The sequence below is a fragment of the Ranitomeya imitator genome, chromosome 4, assembly GCF_032444005.1.
Source record: "Ranitomeya imitator isolate aRanImi1 chromosome 4, aRanImi1.pri, whole genome shotgun sequence".
Classification (NCBI taxonomy): Eukaryota; Metazoa; Chordata; class Amphibia; order Anura; family Dendrobatidae; genus Ranitomeya; species Ranitomeya imitator.
The window spans coordinates 678,923,394-678,931,954 of NC_091285.1; the positions used below are offsets into that span (position 1 = coordinate 678,923,394).

At 40.5% G+C, this 8,561-nt stretch overlaps 1 protein-coding gene across 3 annotated transcripts in view; it reads right to left on the minus strand.

Moving 5' to 3' along the window:
* The window catches only part of LOC138677312 (diacylglycerol O-acyltransferase 2-like), a 47,771-nt gene extending 39,210 nt beyond the window's left edge, over positions 1-8,561 (minus strand). For 2 of the 3 annotated variants that reach the window (XM_069767351.1, XM_069767352.1), the window contains exon 1: positions 8,428-8,561. The gene's annotated coding sequence lies outside the window, so the exon portion shown is untranslated. The remainder of the gene's footprint in view (positions 1-8,427) is intronic. The other variant, XM_069767353.1, reaches the window with a different exon arrangement.

The window sequence follows — 8,561 nt, forward strand, 5'->3', positions numbered from 1 at the left end:
TCACCTGTATATACAGACATTATCTGTACACAGTTATTATTACCTGTATATACAGACATTATCTGTACACAGTTATTATCACCTGTATATACAGACATCACCTGTACACAGTGATTATCACCTGTATATACAGACATCACCTGGACACAGTGATTATTGTTGTGAATTCTGCTTTTGGGTTCCCTCTGGTGGTTGTAGGTGGTAATGCAGTTGTCCCTGAGTTGCTGTCCTGGTCAGGTGTATCTGCTGATTGCAGTTCTGACTGGGGTATTTAGGTGTGCAGGATTAATTAGTCCTTGCCAGTTGTCCATGGTTCAGGGAGGTTTTGGATCTTTGTCTGGTTCCCCCTGCCTTGCTGCCAATTCAGCAAAGATAAGTGTCTGGTTTTTGTTTCTGTGGCACACATGCTGTGGAATTTTTTTGTATCATCTGCTGTGGATATTTTTTGGAAGGGTTTTAATACTGACCGCTTAGTATTTCATCCTCAGACAAATGGCCAGACCGAGCGAACTAATCAGACTCTGGAGACTTATTTGAGATGCTTTGTGTCTGCTGATCAGGATGATTGGGTGACCTGTGTATACAGACATCACCTGTACACAGTTATTATCACCTGTATATACAGACATCACCTGAACACAATTATTATCACCTTTGTATACAGATATCACTTGTATGCAATTATTATCACCTGTATATACAGACATCATTTGTATACAATTATTATCACCTGTATATACAGACATCACCTGTACATAATTATTATCACCTGTATATACAGACATCACTTGTATGCAATTATCAGCTGTATATACAGACATCACCTGTACACAGTGATTATCACCTGTATATACAGACATCACCTGTGCACAATTATTATCACCTGTATATACAGACATAACCTGTATACAGTGATTATCACCTGTATATACAGACGTCACCTGTACACAGTGATTATCACCTGTATATACGGACATTGTCTGTACACAGTTATTATTACCTGTATATACAGACATCACCTGGACACAATTATTATTGCCTGTATATACAGACATCATTTGTATACAATTATTATCACCTATATATAAAGACATCACCTTTACACAGTTATCACCTGTATATACAGACATCACCTGTACACAGTGATTATCACCTGTACAGTCATGGCCAAAAGTATTGACACCCCTGCAATTCTGTCAGATAATACTCAGTTTCTTCCTGAAAATGATTGCAAACACAAATTCTTTGTTATTATTATCTTCATTTAATTTGTCTTAAATGAAAAAACACATAAAGAATTGTCCTAAAGCCAAACTGGATATAATTGCACACTAAACATAAAAAAGGGGCTGGAGAAAAGTATTGGCACTGTTGGAAAAATCATGTGATGCTTCTCTAATTTGTGTAATTAACAGCACCTGTAACTTACCTGTGGCACCTAACAGGTGTTGGCAATAACTAACTCACACTTGCAGCCAGTTGACATGGATTAAAGTTGACTCAACCTCTGTCCTGTGTCCTTGTGTGTACCACATTGAGCATGGAGAAAAGAAAGAAGACCAAAGAACTGTCTGAGGACTTGAGAAACCAAATTGTGAGGAAGCATGAGCAATCTCAAGGCTACAAGTCCATCTCCAAAGACCTGAATGTTCCTGTGTGTACCGTGCGCAGTGTCATCAAGAAGTGTAAAGCCCATGGCACTGTGGCTAACCTCCCTAGATGTGGACGGAAAAGAAAAATTGACAAGAGATTTCAACGCAAGATTGTGCGGATATTGGATAAAGAACCTCGACTAACATCCAAACAAGTTCAAGCTGCCCTGCAGTCCGAGGGTACAACAGTGTCAACCCGTACTATCCGTCGGCATCTGAATGAAAAGGGACTGTATGGAAGGAGACCCAGGAACCCACTTCTTACCCCGAGACAAAAAAAAGCCAGGCTGGAGTTTGCCAAAACTTACCTGAAAAAGCCTAAAACGTTTTGGAAGAATGTTCTCTGGTCAGATGAGACAAAAGTAGAGCTTTTTGGGCAAAGGCATCAACATAGAGTTTACAGGAGAAAAAAGAGGCATTCAAAGAAAAGAACACGGTCCCTACAGTCAAACATGGCGGAGGTTCCCTGATGTTTTGGGGTTGCTTTGCTGCCTCTGGCACTGGACTGCTTGACCGTGTGCATGGCATTATGAAGTCTGAAGACTACCAACACATTTTGCAGCATAATGTAGGGTCCAGTGTGAGAAAGCCGGGTCTCCCTCAGAGGTCATGGGTCTTCCAGCAGGACAATGACCCAAAACACACTTCAAAAAGCACTAGAAAATGGTTTGAGAGAAAGCACTGGAGACTTCTAAGGTGGCCAGCAATGAGTCCACACCTGAATCCCATAGATCACCTGTGGAGAGATCTAAAAATGGCAGTTTGTAGAAGGCAGCCTTCAAATGTCAGGGACCTGGAGCAGTTTGCCAAACAACAATGGTCTAAAATTCCAGCAGAGCATTGTAAGAAACTCATTGATGGTTACCGGAAGCGGTTGGTCGCAGTTATTTTGGCTAAAGGTTGTGCAACCAAGTATTAGGCTGAGGGTGCCAATACTTTTGTCTGGCCCATTTTTGGAGTTTTGTGTGAAATGATCAATGTTTTGCTTTTTGCTTCATTCTCTTTTGTGTTTTTTCATTTAAGACAAATTAAATGAAGATAATAATACCAAATAATTTGTGTTTGCAATCATTTTCAGGAAGAAACGGAGTATTATCTGACAATTGCAGGGGTGTCAATACTTTTGGCCATAGTTAAGTAAATAGGGCAGCACACTGCAGCGCCAAAACATGCAAACTTGAAAACACAAAATTTGAACTGCATTACTGCACTAGAAATATGAAAAATGAGAGCTTTTAGCGCATAAAAATGGCCAATTTTATGTGTACCTCGTAGCCACTTTACGGCATCTCTCTTATACGAGGTCCTACGCTTGACCTACCTCGCTGAGAATAAACGTCTCCATCTGAATGGGTACATGTGAAACCTCTTCTTGGACTCAAATTCTCTCTCTCTGTGGAGGGGTATTGGACCTACTATAATTAAAACACCTGAAGCTAGGAGGCGGGGAGTGCACGATCAGAAGGCTAGAGAATACATTTCAAAAACCTGACCTGCACATCCAAACATAGACTAAGTGTGAACAGGTGCTGAACCCAGAGTCGCCAACTCGTATATAGTTAAGTAAATAGGGCAGCACACTGCAGCGCCAAAACATGCAAACTTGAAAACACAAAATTTGAACTGCATTACTGCACTAGAAATATGAAAAATGAGAGCTTTTAGCGCATAAAAATGGCCAATTTTATGTGTACCTCGTAGCCACTTTACGGCATCTCTCTTATACGAGGTCCTACGCTTGACCTACCTCGCTGAGAATAAACGTCTCCATCTGAATGGGTACATGTGAAACCTCTTCTTGGACTCAAATTCTCTCTCTCTGTGGAGGGGTATTGGACCTACTATAATTAAAACACCTGAAGCTAGGAGGCGGGGAGTGCACGATCAGAAGGCTAGAGAATACATTTCAAAAACCTGACCTGCACATCCAAACATAGACTAAGTGTGAACAGGTGCTGAACCCAGAGTCGCCAACTCGTATATAGTTAAGTAAATAGGGCAGCACACTGCAGCGCCAAAACATGCAAACTTGAAAACACAAAATTTGAACTGCATTACTGCACTAGAAATATGAAAAATGAGAGCTTTTAGCGCATAAAAATGGCCAATTTTATGTGTACCTCGTAGCCACTTTACGGCATCTCTCTTATACGAGGTCCTACGCTTGACCTACCTCGCTGAGAATAAACGTCTCCATCTGAATGGGTATATGTGAAACCTCTTCTTGGACTCAAATTCTCTCTCTCTGTGGAGGGGTATTGGACCTACTATAATTAAAACACCTGAAGCTAGGAGGCGGGGAGTGCACGATCAGAAGGCTAGAGAATACATTTCAAAAACCTGACCTGCACATCCAAACATAGACTAAGTGTGAACAGGTGCTGAACCCAGAGTCGCCAACTCGTATATAGTTAAGTAAATAGGGCAGCACACTGCAGCGCCAAAACATGCAAACTTGAAAACACAAAATTTGAACTGCATTACTGCACTAGAAATATGAAAAATGAGAGCTTTTAGCGCATAAAAATGGCCAATTTTATGTGTACCTCGTAGCCACTTTACGGCATCTCTCTTATACGAGGTCCTACGCTTGACCTACCTCGCTGAGAATAAACGTCTCCATCTGAATGGGTACATGTGAAACCTCTTCTTGGACTCAAATTCTCTCTCTCTGTGGAGGGGTATTGGACCTACTATAATTAAAACACCTGAAGCTAGGAGGCGGGGAGTGCACGATCAGAAGGCTAGAGAATACATTTCAAAAACATTTTCACATGTACCCATTCAGATGGAGACGTTTATTCTCAGCGAGGTAGGTCAAGCGTAGGACCTCGTATAAGAGAGATGCCGTAAAGTGGCTACGAGGTACACATAAAATTGGCCATTTTTATGCGCTAAAAGCTCTCATTTTTCATATTTCTAGTGCAGTAATGCAGTTCAAATTTTGTGTTTTCAAGTTTGCATGTTTTGGCGCTGCAGTGTGCTGCCCTATTTACTTAACTATATACGAGTTGGCGACTCTGGGTTCAGCACCTGTTCACACTTAGTCTATGTTTGGATGTGCAGGTCAGGTTTTTGAAATGTATTCTCTAGCCTTCTGATCGTGCACTCCCCGCCTCCTAGCTTCAGGTGTTTTAATTATAGTAGGTCCAATACCCCTCCACAGAGAGAGAGAATTTGAGTCCAAGAAGAGGTTTCACATGTACCCATTCAGATGGAGACGTTTATTCTCAGCGAGGTAGGTCAAGCGTAGGACCTCGTATAAGAGAGATGCCGTAAAGTGGCTACGAGGTACACATAAAATTGGCCATTTTTATGCGCTAAAAGCTCTCATTTTTCATATTTCTAGTGCAGTAATGCAGTTCAAATTTTGTGTTTTCAAGTTTGCATGTTTTGGCGCTGCAGTGTGCTGCCCTATTTACTTAACTATATACGAGTTGGCGACTCTGGGTTCAGCACCTGTTCACACTTAGTCTATGTTTGGATGTGCAGGTCAGGTTTTTGAAATGTATTCTCTAGCCTTCTGATCGTGCACTCCCCGCCTCCTAGCTTCAGGTGTTTTAATTATAGTAGGTCCAATACCCCTCCACAGAGAGAGAGAATTTGAGTCCAAGAAGAGGTTTCACATGTACCCATTCAGATGGAGACGTTTATTCTCAGCGAGGTAGGTCAAGCGTAGGACCTCGTATAAGAGAGATGCCGTAAAGTGGCTACGAGGTACACATAAAATTGGCCATTTTTATGCGCTAAAAGCTCTCATTTTTCATATTTCTAGTGCAGTAATGCAGTTCAAATTTTGTGTTTTCAAGTTTGCATGTTTTGGCGCTGCAGTGTGCTGCCCTATTTACTTAACTATATACGAGTTGGCGACTCTGGGTTCAGCACCTGTTCACACTTAGTCTATGTTTGGATGTGCAGGTCAGGTTTTTGAAATACTTTTGGCCATGACTGTATATACAGACATCACCTGTACACAGTTATTATCACCTGTATACACAGACATCACCTGTATACAATTATTATCACCTGTATATACAGACGTCACCTGTACACAGTGATTATCACCTGTATATACAGACATCACCTGTATACAATTATTATCACCTGTATATACAGACATCACCTGTATACAATTATTATCACCTGTATATACAGACATCACCTGTATACAATTATTATCACCTGTATATACAGACATCACCTGTACACAATTATTATCACCTGTATATACAGACATCACCTGGACACAATCATTATCATCTGTATATACAGACGTCACCTGTAATAATAATAATCTTTATTTTTATATAGCGCTAACATATTCCGCAGCGCTTTACATTTTGCACACATTATCATCACTGTCCCTGATGGGGCTCACAATTTACATTCCCTATCAGTATGTCTTTGGAATGTGGGAGGAAACCGGAGTGCCCGGAGGAAACCCATGCAAACACGGAGAGAACATACAAACTCTTTGCAGATATTGTCCTTGGTGGGGTTTGAACCCAGGACTTCAGCGCTGCAAGGCTGCAGTGCTAACCACTGAGCCACCGTGCTGCCCGTACACACCTGTGCACAGTGATTATCACCTGTATATACAGACATCACCTGTACACAATTATTATCATCTGTATATACAGACATCACCTGTATACAATCATTATCACCTGTATATACAGACATCACCTGTATACAATCATTATCACCTGTATATACAGACATCACCTGTATACAATCATTATCACCTGTATATACAGACATCACCTGTATACAATCATTATCACCTGTATATACAGACATCACCTGGACACGGTGATTATCACCTGTATATACAGACGTCACCTGTACACAGTTATCACCTGTATATACAGACATCACCTGTATACAATCATTATCACCTGTATATACAGACGTCACCTGTACACGGTGATTATCACCTGTATATACAGACGTCACCTGTACACAGTGATTACCACCTGTATATACAGACATCACCTGGACACGGTGATTATCACCTGTATATACAGACATCACCTGTACACAGTGATTGTCACCTGTATATACAGACGTCACCTGTACACAGTGATTATCACCTGTATATACAGACGTCACCTGTACACAGTTATCACCTGTATATACAGACATCACCTGTATACAATCATTATCACCTGTATATACAGACATCACTTGTATACAATCATTATCACCTGTATATACAGACATCACCTGTATACAATCATTATCACCTGTATATACAGACATCACCTGTATACAATCATTATCACCTGTATATACAGACATCACCTGTATACAATCATTATCACCTGTATATACAGACATCACCTGTATACAATCATTATCACCTGTATATACAGACGTCAACAGTACACGGTGATTATCACCTGTATATACAGACGTCACCTGTACACGGTGATTATCACCTGTATATACAGACATCACCTGTACACGGTGATTATCACCTGTATATACAGACATCATCTGTACACAGTTATCACCTGTATATACAGACATCACCTGTACACAGTTATCACCTGTATATACAGACATCACCTGTATACAATCATTATCACCTGTATATACAGACATCACCTGTACACGGTGATTATCACCTGTATATACAGACATCACCTGTATACAATTATTATCACCTGTATATACAGACATCACCTGTATACAATTATTATCACCTGTATATACAGACATCACCTGTACACAATTATTATCACCTGTATATACAGACATCACCTGTACACAATTATTATCACCTGTATATACAGACATCACCTGTATGCAATCATTATCACCTGTATATACAGACATCACCTGTATACAATCATTATCACCTGTATATACAGACATCACCTGTATACAATCATTATCACCTGTATATACAGACATCACCTGTACACAGTGATTATCACCTGTATATACAGACATCACCTGTATACAATTATTATCACCTGTATATACAGACGTCACCTGTACACAGTGATTATCACCTGTATATACAGACGTCACCTGTATACAATTATTATCACCTGTATATACAGACGTCACCTGTACACAGTGATTATCACCTGTATATACAGACATCACCTGTACACAATTATTATCACCTGTATATACAGACATCACCTGTACACAGTTATCACCTGTATATACAGACATCACCTGTATACAATTATTATCACTTGTATATACAGACGTCACCTGGACACAGTGATTATCACCTGTATACACAGACATCACCTGTACACAATTATTATCACCTGTATATACAGACATCACCTGTATACAATTATTAACACCTGTATATACAGACGTCACCTGTACACAATTATTATCACCTGTATATACAGACATCACCTGTATACAATCATTATCACCTGTATATACAGACATCACCTGTACACAATTATTATCACCTGTATATACAGACATCACCTGTATACAATTATTATCACCTGTATATACAGACATCACCTGTATACAATCATTATCACCTGTATATACAGACATCACCTGTATACAATCATTATCACCTGTATATACAGACATCACCTGTACACAATTATTATCACCTGTATATACAGACATCACCTGTATACAATCATTATCACCTGTATATACAGACATCACCTGTACACAATTATTATCACCTGTATATACAGACATCACCTGCGTCGGTCGCCACCTCCTCTCTCGTTGGTGCCGGTTGCCCGGTCCTTTCTGTATCTCCCAGCCGCCCTCTCACCTGTGCCCGTGTCAGTGCCCCCGGTGCCCTGCGTCCTGCATGATGTGATGTACGGCAGCGCTGAGTGTGTACGGTGCCCTGCGGCGTCCGTCGCTCTCTCACTATCGGATGCGCTGAACTTTGCTCATGTTACT